General features: G+C 38.7%; 1 protein-coding gene across 3 annotated transcripts in view; it reads right to left on the minus strand.

Moving 5' to 3' along the window:
• Positions 1–19,244, minus strand: part of MAST2 (microtubule associated serine/threonine kinase 2) — a 354,118-nt gene that overhangs the window by 167,273 nt on the left and 167,601 nt on the right. The gene's annotated exons all lie outside the window — the stretch shown is intronic.

Raw genomic sequence — 19,244 nt, forward strand, 5'->3', positions numbered from 1 at the left:
TCGCAGTTTTCTTTTAAAAACCCTCCCGCATTTGGTGAAACCGCGAATAACAATCTCGTGTTCCGTTAGCTCAACCTTATTCCAACCTTACTTCATCCCCACTCCCCCTCTGACACAGCCACTTTCCCTGTGCCGCTTTCCGCCTCCCCTCTTGACTCAACTTCCTGTTTCTGGTGGGGCGGGACACAGTAGAGGGAAAGCTCCAGGGCCACTGCAGGCAACCCCATGTAAACTACCGTCGCTGCCGGCAACCTCAGAGACAAGTTTGAAGATAGAACCAGTGGAGTTTGAGAATGAGCGAGAGATGCCAGACCTCAGTCGCAGTAGGATAGTGGAGGGAAAGATACCGGACGGTGGGGGGGGGGGGGCATGCTGACTGGGGAAAGTGCAAAAGTGTGATTCTTGAAAAGAGGCTGGTAATTTTTGATTTTCTCTGTGCACGCTGCGAACTGATGCTTAGAAAAATGCAGCAAAATTTTTCTCTGCAATCATGGATGCCCTAATTCAGGTGGGAGGAGCCAGAAGGCAAAAAAACACGAATAATCGATGCCGCAATTGTGGAAACCGCGAATACGGAGGGAGAAGTGTACAGCAGTTAGCAACGTTGTCACAATACCAGCTTCCTCACCACAGAACAGATTTTAGCACATACAGAAGCAGTTCAAGCTTCCTTCATCCACACAGTGCCTCATCAATGGAGAGATATGACAGTAGCACTGAAAACTGTTCTCACATCCTGCTCCATTAATGTATCTTAATTTGGTTACTAAAGTTTATTCAAAGGGGAGATGTCTATTAATGCTGAAATCATTTTTGTTGAGTGGAGAATACCAGAGAAAGTTTTAATGATATGAACACTTGACTACTTTACTTTTAACTGGAATAAGGCTGCACACATATTTCATATCAAACAAAAAATTAATTATAAAATAAAAAATGTTTTCTTCAACAAGTTGGAAAGGTCCAGTTCCAGATGTATTTCATCGAGAAGAGAGAACAAGACAAAGCAGCCACTGTAGCACAAACTTGCTTTGCTGAGCCAGTTAGCAAAACCAATGCCAGTACAAATGTACTTCAATTACGAAGAATGCAGAATACCGCAGTGCGTTTGATTTTTGACCTGAAAAAGTCAGATCATATCACGTTTTATTACAGGGAGCTTCATTGGCTCCCATTTGAGGCCCGTGTGAAGTTCAAACTGGGAACACTCCGTTATAAAACCTTATATGGTCAAGCACCTGAGAACTGTTAGAATTATTTACTTTATTTACAACAAGCGACTGCGTCATATTACTTTATTTGTCTCCCCCTCGGTTCGAGATTGTGTGTTTAAGAAGTTCCAGCAACATCTAATTGCTTTCCAGGCAGCCAGCTGGGGGATAGGGAGCTACGTTCTTTATTTGTTCTTATTTACATTACAGAAAGTTACTGAAATCAGTCTTGTTTGTAAAATTTTTACAGAATTGAATTGATTGATGTCCACTTTGTAGTTCACTGGGAATGTCCAGTTTTCTATTTTTGTGAACCGCATTGATCTGCGAGGTTTTGCGGTCTAGAAATGTAATGTAATAGCAATAACTCATTGCTCAGTAAATATCTGAATAAACTACCAATCTCAGAGACTTCCTGCTGTAATATTTAACTAGCCCTTGCCTCTACTTGTTTCCTGCTGATTTCTATCCATATTGTCTTTTTTTACATTCTGAGAATAGGCTGAGTAGATAAGTGATAGAAACACCCTGACCAAAAGATATTCTTTTTTTGTTGTTGTTGTTGTTAATATAGGGAAGTAGATAATCTAGCAGGGATGACTGCTTAGGTTCCCAGCACCTACCTAACACAACAGGATTTTACCTCTTCTCTAACCTCAGTAGTAGACAGACAGGAAGGCCGACCAATATTTGACCAACTGGATAGTCTGGACTAGTCTAGAAAGAGAGAGAAGGTCAAAGAACGAAAGAAGGTCAGAGAACGAAAGATTAGGTTTTTACCTGAATAATCTTCTTTCTATTAATACGCAGAGGAATCTGTACATTAGGTGATCGATCCATGCTCATAAACTGTTGCAGATGGATATCTTTCAGCTCCTTCTCCTCCGCCAGTGGAGTATAGTATTCTTTTCAGTTTGTACCAAAGCAATCGATCTCCACTGTAACAGAAGAAAGGAGAAATAGGGGCATGGGGAACTTCCCCAGAGATATCATACATTTCTGTTCTACTCTGTAACTCATGAAAAAGAACAATAATTATGAATTTGCAACAAGGATGTATCAGTGAACCAAACTGCTGTGTGCAACTAGCACTAACACATACAGAGCTCCAAAGCTCATCAAGCTCATTAATTTATTAGTAATTTATTCATACATATTCAACCAACAGTATAGAGTTGTCCGAGGCAGAAAGCAGGTAAATCGCAAAACTCATAGGTGGGTCATTCAGACTCCTGTGTATATTAACAGAAAGAAGATTATCTAGGTTAGAACCTAATCTTTCATTCTGTTACATAAACACAGAAGTCTGAACGTTAGGTGATGTATCAAAGCAGCGTCGGACATCTACGGTAGGACAGATGAGCTTGCCCGCAAAACTGAGAACCCAAAAGCAGCAACCACTCAAGTTGCCATGTCTGCTCTGTAGAACTTAGTAAAGGCATGGAGAGTAGATCAAGTAGCTGCTTTACAGATCTCTTTGGATGGAACTGCCTAGGATTCCACCCATGAAGATGTCATACTTCTGGTCGAATGAGTTCTGACAGAAATAGGCGGCTATTTGCCACAGCCAAAATATGTCAATGAAATTACCCTGCAAAATCCGTCTAGTGATAGAAGCCTTGAAAGCTGGTCTGCCTTATCTTGAGTGGCTGCTTAGAACAAAAAGATGGTAGGAAAGTCAAGAATCATTGGTCCTTTCCAAATAGTGGAATAAAACTCTTCGCACATCCAGCATCTGCAATATCTTATCTTGCTTAGTTGAACCTGTAGGATGAAATGTGGACAAACGAACCTCTTCATTGAAGTGAAAGGCTGACACAACCTTTGATAGAAAGGAAGGTACTGTGCACAGTGAAACCCCTGCCTCTGTGATCCTGAGCAAGGGCTCTCTGTAGGAAAGAGCCTGCAATTCTGAGATCCGTCTCGCTGAGACTATTGCCACCAAAAATACAGTTTTCACTGTGAGATCCAGAAGGGATGCCATTTGGATAGAACATAAGAACATAAGACTTGCTGCTGCTGGGTCAGACCAGTGGTCCATCATGCCCAGCAGTCCACTCATGCGGCAGCCCTTAGGTCAAAGACCAGTGCCCTATTTGAGTCTAGCCTTACTTGCATATGTTCTGTTCCAGTAGGAACTTATCCAACCTTGCCTTGAATCCCTGAAGGATGCTTTCCCCAATAACAGCCTCGGGGAGAGCATTCCAGATCTCCACCACTCTCTTGGTGAAGAAGAACTTCCTTACGCTGGTACGGAATCTTTTCCCTTCTAACTTTAGTGAGTGCCCTCTCGTTCTCTTCACCTTTAAGAAGGTGAACAATCTCTCTGTCTCTACTAAGTCAATTTCCTTCAATATCTTGAATGTTTCAATCATGTCCCCTCTCAATCTTCTCTTTTCAAGGGAGAAGAGGCCCAGTTTCTCTAGCCTCTCGTTGTATGGCAGCTCTCCCAGTCCCTTAACCATTTTTGTCACTCTTCTCTGGACCCTTTCGAGTAGTACTATGTCCTTTTTCATATACGGCGACCAGTGTTGGATACAGTATTCCAAGTGGAGGCGTACCATGGCCCGGTATAACAACATGATAACCTTTTCAGATCTGTTCATGATGGGGCGTGGCTTGGGAGTGCACGAGGATGGTCGGATAGGGCAGAGGCTCTGTACATACAGACATTAATGACATAAAATACTGAAATAAAATTTTCATTTTAACTGAAGAAACGAAGGAAAATACAACGTGATGGCTTCAGGAAAACAAAACAAGTCTGAAATGGGGATTTCTAATACCGGCAGTGTTAAGAGATCTAAGCCAGAGCCGGCAACACCCTCAAAGTGTCCGTTGTCAAGAGAGAAAAGTGACATTGATTTCTGGAAAGAAATACAAGAGATAAAAGAAATTCTTCTAAAAAACGCCAAAAAGCTGGATGAAATACAGGAAGAAGTAATGACTTTAAATAAAAGAACAGAAGTGCTGGAGATTAAAACAACAAAAATGGAAATGAGAATGGACAGTTCTGAAGCAGAAAAAAGGCAATATAAACTGGACAGAGAAAAAATCTTTGCACTCACCAGGGAAGTCGAGGATTGCCAGAATCACATGAGACGGAGTAATTTGAGACTTTTGGGCGTACCGGAAGGGGTGGAGAAAAATAATCCGGTTTCATTTGTGGAAAATTTTTTGATGAAAGTCCTGCCCCTCAAATCTAATTACCCGATAGAAGTTGAACGTGCACATCGCATACCAGTGAAAAGACTGGATACTTTAAAAGGTCCTCGCCCCATAATTTTCAAGTTGCTAAGACACCAGCAAGTTTTAGAGGTGTTAAGAATGGCTAAAGAACATGCAAATTTAAAATGTCAGGATGCCAAAGTTCACATCGTTCCTGATTTCGCTAAAACAACGGCAGATAAAAGGAAAAAATTTCTAGACATGAGGCCGAAGTTAAGAGAAATCGGAGCTAGATTTGGCCTGATATACCCTGCGATTATGAAAATAACTATTGACAACAAAACTATGAGCTTTGATGAGCCTGTGAAGTTGGAAATGTTTTTAAATCAAAGGGAGCAGCCGATGTCAATTTAATTTGACTTATTTACTTCCTGGAGTTGGAGTTGATTCTTCTTGGTTTTTATTTGATTTTATTTGTTATTCATCTTTAATATATTTGAGAATCTGCTAACTGACAGTTTGGCTCTGTTTATTTTGAATGGAAACTGTGAAATGGAATGTTGATGAAAAAGGCAGTTTGTTTCTCTGTGAGCCTTTAATATCTCTTTCTCAAAGGATGACTTTTAAAGTTGAAATGATTTGTTCCTTTGCTGTTACATATCTTATTAAGATATTAGAATCTCTGATATATGTTATTGCAATATATTCATGAAGATAAGATATTAATATACAGAGCTTATAGTGGCAGATTTAGATCATAGGTTATGATGAGTTAATGGAGGTTGTGATAAAAATTCAGTACAAAAGATTTCAGTTAGCAAAGATTTTCAAGGGACTCTAGTTTAAGGTTTAGTAGGCTTCTTTGAGAATATTTAAGGGGAATATATGTATTTAAAAATAAATAATAACAATAATTAAAAAAAAAAAAAGGAAAATATATTATTAATGCTTAATTTTCATTTATAGGTTTCTTACAAGTCTGATACTTTTAACAGACAGAGTTTTACATTCTTTTTTATCATTTATAATGTGAGTGGAAGATCTTTATTTAGTTTCTTATTTTGATTTTTTAATATTTTGAGAATATTACATAAATTATTTATAAAAATACATATGATTATTACATACAATATTGTTTTATAATTGAAGTCTGTATAGAGCTTTTAGTTTAGCTTTACTTGGTCTTGTATGTGCAGTTCCAGGTTTTATCAGCCAATATTAAGGGTGGGAGAGGGAGGGATGGGAGGGGGGTTAAAGGGATTTGATAATTGGGGTAGAGATGTTGGATTGGGAGATATAAATGAAGGTGGTGTTTATTCATTTCAAATGATTTCAGTTTTTTGTTCAGATATAATAATTGGAAGAACTTTTGTAAAAATTATTTGGATTGATGGAGATTAAAATTTTTTCACTCAATGTTAATGGCCTTAATCACCCAGTAAAGAGAAAAAAAATGTTAGCATTTTTAAAAAGGCAACAGGCTGATGTGTATTATATTCAAGAGACACATTTATCAGTGGTTGAATCCAAAAAGCTAGAAGATAATTGGGTGAAACACTGTTTTTTCGCTCCCGCAATAGGGAAAAAGGCAGGAGTGGCTATATTAGTGAACACAAAATGTTTAGCTTCATTTAAAATGATAGATTTTGATCCTTTAGGGAGATGGATACGAGTGGAAATGAGAATGGGAAATAATACTTTGACTTTATTAAATATCTATGCCCCGAACTCGAATCAAAATGATTTTTTTATTAATATACAAAAATTAATACTCCCACTGGCTGCTTCTAATTTAATAGTAGCTGGAGATTTTAATGCTGTTATGGATCCTTTTTTGGATAAAAAACCAAGCAAAAATATAAAATCATTAGGGTTAGATAATTTGGTGAATACTTGTAATTTGAAAGATATATGGCGTATTCTTCATTTTAATAATCAGGAGTTCTCTTTTTGCTCACCAGTTCATAAATCTTTTTCAAGAATTGATTACATATTGGTATCAAATTCCATAATGCAACAAGTGACACAAGCTTCCATTGATCCAATTACTTTGTCTGATCATGGAGGAGTGTGGATTACACTTACACTAGATAATAATGAATACAATAGATCATTATGGAGGTTTGATAATACATTGGTTTCAGATTCAACTTTTCTTGAAGAAATTAAGTTAAAAATTTTGGAATTTTTCCAAATAAATACCTCAGCAGATATTAATGCGGAAATCTTATGGGATGCATTTAAAGCTACTATAAGAGGTAATATTATTTCTTATTCTGCGTATATTAAAAAACAACTTATTAAACAATTTTCAGATTTGGAAAAAGAAATTAAATTGCTGGAATCCAAATTAATAGATGATTGGAATCACGAAAATTTGCAAACTTTATTAAAGGCTAAAGGCAAATATAATGAAATTTCTTCAAAAATGGCAAGGAAAGATTTGTTTTCTCTGCAAACCTTGTATTATGGAAAATCTAATAAGGCAGGAAGTTTACTTGCAAATTATCTTAAAGCAAAAAAGAGAAGAATAAAAATAAGTGCAATAAAAGATGAGAAAGGAAATATGCATAATCAAACTAATAACATTTTAAATCAATTTTTGGCTTTTTACAAAGAGTTGTATTCTTCCGAGTCTTCTATTGATAAAGTTCAAAAAGGTATGGAATTTTTAAATCTTCTTGAGGGTCCAAAGCTTCCTGATCATATAAAAAGAAGTTTAGAAGAACCTATATCATTAAAAGAATTAGAAACAGCATTGAAGTCTCTTAGAGTTGGATCCGCTCCAGGTGGGGATGGTTTTACTGTGGAATTCTATAAAACATTTCAAAATTCTTTATTACCCTATTTACTAAATTTATATCAGTTTCAACTTAATAAAGGTTGTATTAAAAGTACTATGGCAGAATCTATGGTGATTGTTTTGCCAAAGCCAAATAAAGATCCCACTATGGTTTCAAATTACAGGCCAATATCATTAATTAATGTTGATGGAAAATTAATGGCTAAAACACTGGCATTAAGATTGGCAAAGGCTCTTCCTTACATAATTGATGTACATCAAACAGGTTTCATTGCTAATAAACATTCTTCTAACAATACAAGATTGACATTTCATACATTAAATTTAACTAAAATGATGAATGAACCAGCTTTTGCTCTTTCATTAGATGCAGAAAAAGCTTTTGATAGGGTAGAATGGTCATTCATGTATCAGACTTTGGATTGGTTTGGTGTGGGTCCTGGTTTTGTTCAAATGATTAAAACTTTGTATAGCTCCCCTATGGCAAGATTATACATTAATAATAATTTATCTGAGAGTTTTAAATTACATAGAGGAGTTAGACAAGGATGTCCATTATCTCCTTTGCTGTTTGATATTGTTTTAGAACCCTTATTGATAGCTATTAATCAGACAAAGGGGATACAGGGTATTCCCTTGAAAGAATGGGAATACAAATTATCTGCTTATGCGGATGATATTTTATTATATTTGCGCAATCCAGGTTCAACTATACCATGTTTGTTAGAATTGATTGAAAGATTTGGAATGTTTTCAGGATATAAAATCAATTGGAATAAATCTGAAATTCTTTCGCTTAATGTGCATTGCATAAAATCTATGTTTGATTCATTTCCTTTTGTATGGAAAGAGGATGGATTAAAATATTTAGGAATTTGGATTAAAAATTCAATAGAAGATACAGTAAAAGAAAATGAAAAACTTTTATTAAAAAAGGTTTCGGAATTATGTGAACAATGGAACCCATTACATATATCTTGGTGGGGAAGAGTTCAAACCATAAAAATGATGATATTGCCTGTGGTTTGCTATCAAATGTGTATGATTCCGGTATTTTTTCAGAACTCTTTTTATAAAAAATTGAATGCAATAATTATTAAGTTTGTTTGGCTTGGCAAAACACCTAGAATTGCTTTGGTATCTTTACAGAAATCAATTAAGGAGGGTGGGGTAAATTTCCCAAATTTCTATAGGTATCATCAGGCCTATATTTTACGTCAAGGTATGTATTGGGTCCTCCCAGATCTCATTGAATACACTCCAGATTGGTTATACTTGGAATGGCGACTCCTGTCTCCTTTACATCTTTGTCACATTCTCAGTATCAAGATGCCCAGATTGTATAAAGAAAATAAACTTTTATTAGATACATGGAAAACTCTAAGATATGTAAGTAATTTAACTGAAATTCCTATTAGTAAATCGACAAATCAATCTATATGGCTAAACTCCAAGATTCAGATTGGCGGAACTAAGATTGTCTGGAGGCATTGGTTAAATGCAGGAATACGAACTTTAAATGATGTTATTTCAAATGGAAAAATGCTTGAGTTTACACAATTGCAAAATAAATTTGGACTGAATAAATCACAATTTTATAAATGGTTGCAATTGAAGCAGGCCATTCAGGCAGGGTTCCCTGAATGGAAAACTTTAAATTTTCAATACAGCATGGAATTTTTATGCTTCCAGGCAGATTTTCTGGGTCACCAGGCCGCACAGTGGTATAAAGTTATTAGTGAATTGGTTAATAAAAAACCTAAAAATGGTCTTAGGGATATTTGGAGCATTGAGATTAATCATCAAATTTTGGCATCTCAATGGCCACAAATTTGGTCTTGGAGAATAAGATGTACACTGTCAGCATCTATGAGACAAACTTGGTTTTTTCTTTTGCATAGAGCATTTTGGACCCCTGTTAGATTACAAAAATTAAATAGTTCAATGTCTAATAGATGCTGGCATTGTAAGCTTGAAGTAGGGACTTTGGATCATCTTTTATTTTTCTGTCCCTATATATTAGCCTTTTGGAATTCGATCTGGGATCAAATAAATTCTTTATTAGATAATCCTGTAGCATTAACTTATGATACTGTGATATTTGGCATATCTATGAGGAAAAAGAGTCAGATATCGGCAAGTAATAACAAACTTTTATTGATTATGACAGGAGTTGCCATGCAACATATTACTACAAATTGGAAAGATCACACAAGACTTAATTTTAATTTCTGGTGGAATTCACTATGTCACATATATAGAATGGAACGTTCAATAGCAATACAAAATGGAAATTATAAAAGGTTTAATGAAATATGGGGGCCATTGACATTGTTTTGTAATGAATAAACACCATTTTATTAACATTATTTATGATTGGAAGGGAAAGGGGAGGGTTTATATAAATGAAAAAAAAAATAAAAATGTAAAAAAAAGAAATATGACAAAGATTGATTCAATTAAATAATTGTATGGAAAGGGAGGGGGGAAGAAGGGTTTAGATATATATACCTTTGTTATGATCTTGATAGATTTATCAAGTGATGTTAGTAAATCTATGTATTACTTATATTGTACACTTGTTGAAAGTTTAAAAATGAATAAAGAATTATAAAAAAAAAAAAAAAAGATCTGTTCATGATCCCCTTCTTAATCATTCCTAGCATTCTGTTTGCCCTTTTCGCTGCTGCCACACATTGCACAGACGGTTTAATTGACTTGTCTACAAGTACTCCCAAGTCTCTTTCCTAGGGGCTCCTGTATTCATGCATATGATTTTTGTTTGTCTCTTTGTAGGTCTTCGCAATACTTCTGTGTCCTAATCAAGACAAATCAAGATGATATTAAGATTCCATGATGAAAATTCTATCACAACGGAGGCTGCAACCTAAGCGCTCTCTTCAAAAACCAGGTCACATCTGATGAGATAGCTTTTTTTCTTGAGTTCAGAAGCTTGAGAGGTCTGCCACCTGGAATTTGAGAGATGCTGCTAGGCCTTTTTCTATGTTCAGCTTGTAGAAATGGTAGGATCACAGGAACTGGTACCTCAAAAGGCTCTAACAATCTGTACTGTTAGAGATAGGAAAAGAACCCCATGTATGTCAATACACAAGCCAATCAAGCTTCTTACTTACAGCAGTGAAAATAGAGTCTATTACCATTGGAAGGAAAAGAACCTCAGAAACCCGCTCAGAATCTGACACAGGGTAAACTTAGTCTGAGACTTATCGGTTCCGGCTTTCTATTATAGGTTCTGAAAAACCTAACAGTTTTTTAGACTATAACAATGCTGTGAAAATCTACTTCTTTGAGAGGCAGTAACTAAAGCCCACAACCCAAACATTAACATTGTCCTTTACAATACTACTCATTTAAACTGCTTACTGTTATGTTGGTTAAATTAATGCTTGTAATTGCTCTTTCACTGCTGCATACGGGTTCGGAATTGCCAGCGGCACAGCTGAATAATTATTATTATTATTATTATTATTATGTTCTTATATCCCGCCATACCCAAAGAGTTCTAGGCGGTTTACATCCATTACATTAGGATCCGGTCTGAACCCGGATTTACAAAAATTTTGTCGGAATTGCAGGTAGCGTGGAAGGAAGCAAAGTAGTTTTAGCCCAGGTTTATCGTAGTTGGGTGAGAAGATAAAATGGAGGGTGTGGGAAACCAGAGGAGGGGGGGGAGAGGGAGGTGGGGGGTGGGGGGGTTGGAGTGTATGCGGGGAGTGAGGATTAAGGGTCTTGTTCGCGGAAGAGGTGTGTTTTGAGAAGTTTTCTGAAGTCTAGGTAGGTCGGGGCCTCTAGCATCATTTGGGCTAGCCAAGGGTTCAGCTTGGCCGCCTGGAAGGCGAAGGTTTTGTCGATGAATCTTTTGAGCTGGCATGATTTTATGGAGGGGAAGGTAAACAACTGGATTCTGCGGGATTTCTTGTTGGTGCAATACATGTTGAAATGTGGGGAGAGGTATTTTGGTGAGAGACCAAATACTGTCTTGTAACAGATGCAGGCGAACTTGAAGAGGACTCGGGATTCGAAGGGTAGCCAGTGCAGTTGGTGGTAGAAGGGGGTGATGTGTTCCCATTTGTTCAGGCCGAAAATTAGGCGGACAGCTGTGTTTTGAATCAGTTTTAGTCTTCTGGTGATTTTCTTTGTGGAGCTTAGGTAGATGATATTGCAATAATCCAGTATGCTGAGGATAGAGGATTGAACTAATAGTCGAAATGCAGTGTCATCGAAGTATTTCTTTATGGTACGGAGTTTCCAGAGTGCTGAAAGGCCTTTCTTGACAGTGAGGTCTGTGTGATTTTCTAGGGATAGATGTTTGTCAAGCGTGACTCCTAGTATTTTTAATGTTTGTTCGGGGTCAGGAGCTTCACATGACACCGAGGCATGCACAGTATAAATACAGAGACTTGACTGTTGCACTTGCATCAGACTCATTGACAGAAGTTGTAACAATTTGGGAGCGTCTGATTCATCTCAAATCATTAGCGCATGTATATTACTCCCTACAAATGTACCATTCTGATATATCCAATCTAATGACAGAGAGTGTTCAAAGATTGTGCATAAAAACATGTGCATAAAAACCTATGCCCTCTTCAAAATACTTAGATAATACAAAATTTACTATAATGATTAATAATAATCTTAACAAGAAAATTCTTTTTGTTACAAAACCCTGCAAAAGTCTCAAAAGTTTCTCCTTCTCATGGAGTAGTATAGTTAAGCCTTTCAAATGAATACTCTTAGATCAAAATTTTGATTCAATCCATACGGATAAACAGTATAAAGTCTATGAATCCATCTTGTTTCCCTCTGGAGCAGATACTTTTTCCTGTCACCACCCCTCATATTGTTGGACTCAAAGTCAATTGCAAAACATTGCAGCTCATTAAAAAGATGGATCTTCTCTATGCAATGCTCTACCAATGGTTTAGGTGTTCTACTTTTCAGATTTAAGAACATAAGCAGTGCCTCCGCTGGGTCAGACCAGAGGTCCGTCACGCCCAGCAGTCCGCTCACGCGGCGGCCCATCAGGTCCAGGACCTGTATAGTAATCCTCTATCTATGCCCTTCTATCACCTTTTCCTTCATGAAATTATCTAATCCCTTCTTGAACCCCAAAACCGTACTCTGTCCTATCACACCCTCCGGAAGCGCATTCCAGGTGTCCACCACCCTTTGGGTGAAGAAGAACTTCCTAGCATTGGTTCTGGACTGTCCCCCTTTAATTTTTCCGAATGCCCTCTCATTCTTGTAGTTTTCGAAAGTTTGAAGAATCTGTCCCTCTCCACTTTCTCTATGCCCTTCATGATCTTATAAGTCTCTATCATATCCCCTCTAAGTCTCCGCTTTTCCAGGGAAAAGAGCCCCAGTTTCTGTAATCTCTCAGCATATGAAAGGTTTTCCATACCCTTTATCAATCGTGTCGCTCTTTTCTGAACCCTCTCGAGTATCGCCATATCCTTAAGGTACGGCAACCAATATTGGACGCAGTACTCCAGATGCGGGCACACCATCGCCCGATACAACGGCAGGATAACTTCTTTCATTCTGGTTGCAATATCTTTCTTGATAGTACCCAGCATTCTATTCGCCTTCTTAGAGGCCGCTGCGCACTGTGCCGACGGCTTCATTGTGTTGTCCACTATTACCCCCAAGTCCTTTTTCTTGAGTACTTTCACCCATTACCAGCCCTCCCATCATATAGCTGTACTTCGGGTTTCTATTTCCTACACTCAAGACTTTACATTTCTCTACATTAAACTTCATCTGCCATCTCGTCGCCCACTCTTCTAGTTTGTTCAGGTCCCTTTGTAAATCTTTACAGTCCGCTTTAGTCCCAACTCCACTAAATAGTTTGGTGTCGTCTGCGAATTTTATTACTTCGCACTTTGTCCCTGTTTCTAGATCATTTATAAATACATTAAACAGCAGCGGTCCGAGTACTGACCCCTGCGGAACACCACTTGTGACCCTCCTCCAGTCTGAGTAGTGGCCCTTCACTCCCACCCTTTGCTTTCTACCCGCCAACCAATTTTTGATCCATCTATGTACATCTCCTTCCACTCCATGGTTCTTCATTTTCTGTAGTAGGCGTTCATGGGCTACCTTGTCAAAGGCTTTTTGGAAATTTAAGTATACGATGTCTTTGGGGTCCCCTTTGTCTATCCGTTTCTTAATTCCTTCGAAGAAGTGCAATAAGTTCGTTAGGCACGATCTTCCCTTGCAGAAGCCATGTTGGCTTGTTTTCATCAGTTTATTTCTTTCTAGATGCTCGTCAATGCTATCTTTTATCAGCACTTCCGCCATCTTCCCCGGAACCGAAGTCAAACTTACTATTTGATTTGTCCTCAGATAACCTAATCTCGAAAGGTCACGTGGACATGCCAACATACAAAAAATTGCATGGACACTTGATGACAAACGATGTGAGTACAATTACAATCCAGATGCTATCTTATTTGATACTCTTTGCCATCACTGGGATTGATGAAAGATTTTAATTGTACTGAAGCTAGACAAACACTGCAGTGCAAACATTTGTAAAAACCAACTGGCAGTAAAGAAGACTTCTTGTTCCGTGAAGAACTCTGAACCGAAGGACTTAACAAGTTCTTCAAGTTTTTATAGCATGAATAAGCAATTCTAAGGTCAGCTGTAGAAAATACATAATGTTTTATAACAACATTCCGATATTTCTTGATGACATTCGCAGCCGCCGAACCTGTACCATCATATCTTAAAACAGAAGTCATGTTTTCTGAAGCTGTATCTGTTGTCTTTATAAAACAACCAGTCCCGGATGCAATATCTTGCCCTCTTATACTGGTAGACAGTTTACCTTATTCTCAGTTTATACGGATTTGATGGAATTGTTCTTGGATATCCCATTTCAAGAAACAAGTTAAACAAACTGGGATGGTCCATTGACTAGCTAAAGGTGAACCAGCTGATATCGTGTATTTGGATTTTCAAAAGGCATTTGACAAAGTACCTCAAGAAAGACTTCTGAGGAAATTAGAAAGTCATGAGATAGGAGCCAGTATTCTATTATGGATTAAGAACTGGTTGAAAGACAGAAAACAGAGAGTACTCTGTTTCCCCGAAAATAAGACCTATCTCAAAATTAAGCCCTAGTATGATTTTTAAAGATGCTCCTAAAATAAGCCCTAGTTAATATCGACCCCCGAAGCCCCCCCCCAAAAAAAAATGTACCTGACACTCTCTGATTCTATCCCTGACACTAGTGCTGCCTGATTTGCTAAAAAATTGGACTCATCGATTCAGCAATCCTCACCCCTGCTACTTTAGGAGGCCTCAGAGCAGAGGTATATCAGTCTCATGGTGGGAGGGTTGGTGGGGTTCTGCTGCACAGGGGGATGGGAGGGAGGGATAAAAAGATGCTATACAAGAGGATGGGTGAGAGGGGAGGAAAGATGTTGTACATGGGGGGGGGGGGGAGAAAGAAAGAGGAATAAATGGGGTGGAGAAGAGGAAGGGAGAGATGATTTTTGTACATGAAAAAAAAGATAAGATATCCCTGAAAATAAGCCCTAATGCATTTTTTAGACCCAAAATTAATATAAGTCACTGTCTTATTTTCGGGGAAACATGGTAGGTTTAAATGGTCAATATTCTCAACGGAGAAGGGTAAACAGTGCTAGGATCACTGTTTTTTAACATTTATCAATGATCTAGAGATGGGAATAACTAGTGAGATAAATTTGCTGATGATACAAAGTTGTTCAAAAGTTGTTAAATCGCAAGAAGATTGTGAAAAATTGCAAGAGGACCTTCTGAGACTAGAAGACTGGGCATCAAAATGGTAGATGATGTTTAATGTGAGTAAGTGCAAAATGATGCATGTGGGAAAGAGGAACCCGAACTATAGCTATGTGATGCTGGGTTCTATGTTAGGTCACTGCCAAGGAAAAGGATCTAGGTGTCAATGTTGAGGATATGTTGAAACCCTCAGTTCAATGTGCAGCAGTGGCTAAGAACACAAAAAGAATGTTAGGAATTATCAGGAAAGGAATGGAAAACAAAGATGAAAATGTTAAAATGCCCTTGTATCACTCTATGGTATGGCCGCAGCTTGAATACTGTGTGCAGTTCTGGTCGCCATATCTCAAAAAATATATGGCAGAATTAGAGTAGGTACAGAAAAGAGTGAGGAAAATGATAAGTGTTGGGACGACTTCCCTATGAGGAAAGGCTAAAGCGACTAGGGCTCTTCAACCTGGTTTTACCTGCGTACGTTCCAGTTTAGCAGGAACTTGTCTAACTTTGTCTTGAATCCCTGGAGGCTGTTTTCTCCTATAACAGACTCCAGAAGAGTGTTCCAGTTGTCCACCATTCTCTGGATGAAGAAGAACTTCCTTACGTTTGAACGGAATCTATCCCCTTTCAGCTTTAGAGAGTGCCCTCTCGTTCTTCCTACCTTGGAGAGGGCGAACAATCTGTCTTTATCTACTAAGTCTATTCCCTTCAGGATCTTGAACGTTTCGATCATGTCCCCTCAGTCTCCTCTTTTCAAGGGAGAAGAGGCCCAGTTTCTCCAATCTCTCACTGTACGGCAACTCCTCCTGCCCCTTAACCATTTTTGTCGCTCTTCTCGTAGTACCGTGCCCTTCTTCAAGTAGTACCGTGCCCTTCTTCAAGTACAGCGACAAGTGCTGGATGCAGTACTCCAGGTGAGGGCACACCAGGGCCCATGGCGACATGATAACCTTCTCCGATCTGTTTGTGATCCCCTTCTTTATCATTCCTAGCATTCTGTTTGCCCTTTTTGCCGGCACCACACATTGCGCAGACAGCTTCATTGACTTGTCAATCAGAACTTCCAAGTCTCTTTCCTGGGAGATCTCTCCAAGTACCGCCCCGGACATCCTGTATTCGTGCATGAGTTTTTTATTACCGACATGTATCACTTTATACTTATCCACATTGAACCTAATTTGCCACTTCGATGCCCATTTCTCGAGCATGGTTATGTCACGTTGCAGATCTGCGCAATCCCCTTGCGTCCTCACTACTCTGAATAACTTCGTATCGTACGCAAATTTAATGTCCTCACTTGTCGTACCAATGTCCAAGTCGTTTATAAAGATGTTGAAAAGCCACGGGTCCAAGCACCGAGCACTGCGGCACCCCCCTGGTGACGCTCTTCCAGTCCGAATATTGTACATTTACCCCCACTCTCTGTTTCCTAAGCTCCAGCCAGTATTTCACCCTCGATTTCATGGCTTGCAATTTTCCAAAGTAGTCATTCATGTGGAAACTTGTCAAACGCCTTCTGAAAATCCAGATATACAATGTCGACCATGTTGCCCTTGTCTATCTGCCTGTTTACTCCCAAAGAAGTGCAGCAAGTTCATCAAACATGATCTGCCTTTACTGAAACCGTGCTGACTGGTTCTCATCAGCCCGTGTCCATCAAGGTGATCAATGATGCGGTCCTTTATCAGCACCTCTATCATCTTTCCTGGTACCGAGGTCAGACTCACCGATCTGTAGTTACCCAGATTCCCCCTCAAACCTTTCTTGAAGATCGGCGTAACATTCACCACCTTCCAATTTTCCGGAATCTTTCCCGATTTGATCAACAGATAGGCTATTAGTTGAAGCAATTCGGCTATAGTCCCTTTCAGTTCCTTGATGACCCTCAGATAGATGCCATCCAGTCCCTATCAATCTGCCTACATACCTCATCTAGACTGACCGTTAACCCTGTCAGTTTCCCTTCTTCATTTCTAGCATATATCCTGATGGGATGACTGTTGTAGTCACCCCCCCCCCCCAGCAGAACAGGCTGGCGTCTGTTGTTAGGATCACCCATGACGAGATTTAAAATTTTAAATTTACTCTCTTCTCAATCTTCAGCTAATGTAATTGATTCAGAAGAGGAGTAAACTGGTCACACTGGCAGGCTTGACAGTGAGCCAGCATCCCTCCTGCCCTTCTTCCACTTAAGGTAGGAGATTGTCCAGCCAACACAACCAGTTGGGGTGGGGGTCCGGCCTTGGAGTTGGGGGGGGGGGGTAGCTTAGCGGCATCTGGAGAGTGGATAGGGGAGCTATTCTTTTTTTGGGGGGGGCTTCTGGAGTGTTGGGGGGGGACTCTTGCCACTCTCCCAGCCTGCTGATCACCTGAGCTTGCAGGGGAAGCCCTAAAGCCACTGATCAGTGGCCATTTTCATCTTGTCCAGAATTGGATAATTTGGAGGAGGCTTTAAGATTTGTTCAATAAGTAATTATATTAGTGGGTAATTGAGCAGCCAATAATATCTTACAGCTGAATAAACAAAAAACTAAATTAGTTTGTTTTGGTAATCCATGTGGGTTTATTGGCCAGAAAATAGTACTGAGTACGGGAGAAATTCTCATGATAGAAGAAAAATCTAGGGTTTGGGGAATTCTTTTGGATTGTAGTTTAATCAAATAAATGGATTGGTAAAGAGAGTCTCTTTCTGTTTTTGACAATTACGGGCAATACATTCTGTTTTATCTTTAAAGAGCTTTCAGACGGTGGTAGGAGCTATTGTACTGCCTTTTTTGGATTACTTTAATTATTTATATTGTGATGTTACACTGAATAAAAAAATAGGCTGCAATTACTTCAAAATATGGCTATGCATTTGATTTTTAGAGCAAAAAATACAACCAGTTTACTCCTCTTCTGAATCAATTACATTAGATGAACATTGAGAAAAGAGTAAATTTTAAATTGGTTATACTTATATATAAATTGTTGCAGGGAATGGGACCAGAAGGTTTAATGAAGCATATAACTTTCCCAATAAACAGAACTACCTCCTAGTATAAACAGTCATTGAGGCATGGCTATTCTATAAGTTCATATGACCATTTGAAATCTTTGATGAACAAATCTTTTGAGTTTATAGAACAAAGCAAACGGAATAATCTTCCTACTGCACAAAGAAAAATTTATTATATCTTTAGAAAATTGTTAAAAATTATTTATTTTTAATGATTATTAATAATATTGTATAGACAAATATAATATAATATTGTATGGACAAAACATTTATTTAATTGTTATCCGTCTAGAATCTGTTGTGAGAACAGTGCGGAATATAAAAATAGTCAGTGTCTGTCTGACTATCAACATGAAGGTTTCCAGTTGTGGATTCTATTCTGAGGATTCCACCCCACAGTCCCTCATGGCAAGATGGGGAGAGATTAAAACACAGCTGACTCCCTGAAACCCAACGGGATTCACACAGGGACCCCACAGCCTGTGCTCAAACCTCTAATAAATCAGAAGGCAGGCTAGCTTCAAGGGGAATGGACCCCGAGCCTCCAAGAAGCACGAAGCAGGATGGCTCATCATGTACACCTGCAGCCTGCCCTTGTGGAGTCTGCATCATCTCCCAGGCAGAGTAGCCCCAAATATGGTGTCCTCATGGAACCAAAGCCTTATGACATGTAAGAAAAATACCCCAAAATAATAAAACCCAACTGTGTAGATCAGAATACACCTTCTCAGTTCGCTTGCAGAAGGAAAAACTAAAGAGGACACTGTACTCCACTGGTGAAGGAGGAGGAGCTGAAAGATGTGATTGACTTCCTTCTGCAACAGTTCATGAGCACAGATTGATCACCTAATGTACAGACTCCTGTATTTAAGTACCAGAAGCTGAGATTGACATACTATACTCAGAGGAAGGACTAGATTGTAGAAAGAACCTACCCCCCCCCCCCAAAAAAAAAAAAAAAAAAATCCTGACTCTCCGTTGAAACCATCTTTGGCTATTTCGATTCCTCCCTGACCTCCGACCCTAACAACAGGGGACAGTAATAAAGCCTAAGCCTTAGCCATAAAGCCCAGACATTATCGCTTCTTTCTATAAAAGGTCACCTAAATTGAGGTGTCAGATGTGAACCTAGCAGCTAGTTAGGCGCAAAGATGTATTATATTATTAGAGCACACAACTTGCTTAGTACATAAGAGGGCATGCACAAGGGGTAGCTCATAGATGTGTCCCATATGTATGTGTGTAAATTACAAAATACTGTAAGTTATGC

This window comes from Geotrypetes seraphini, chromosome 12, assembly GCF_902459505.1.
Source record: "Geotrypetes seraphini chromosome 12, aGeoSer1.1, whole genome shotgun sequence".
Lineage (NCBI taxonomy): Eukaryota > Metazoa > Chordata > Amphibia > Gymnophiona > Dermophiidae > Geotrypetes > Geotrypetes seraphini.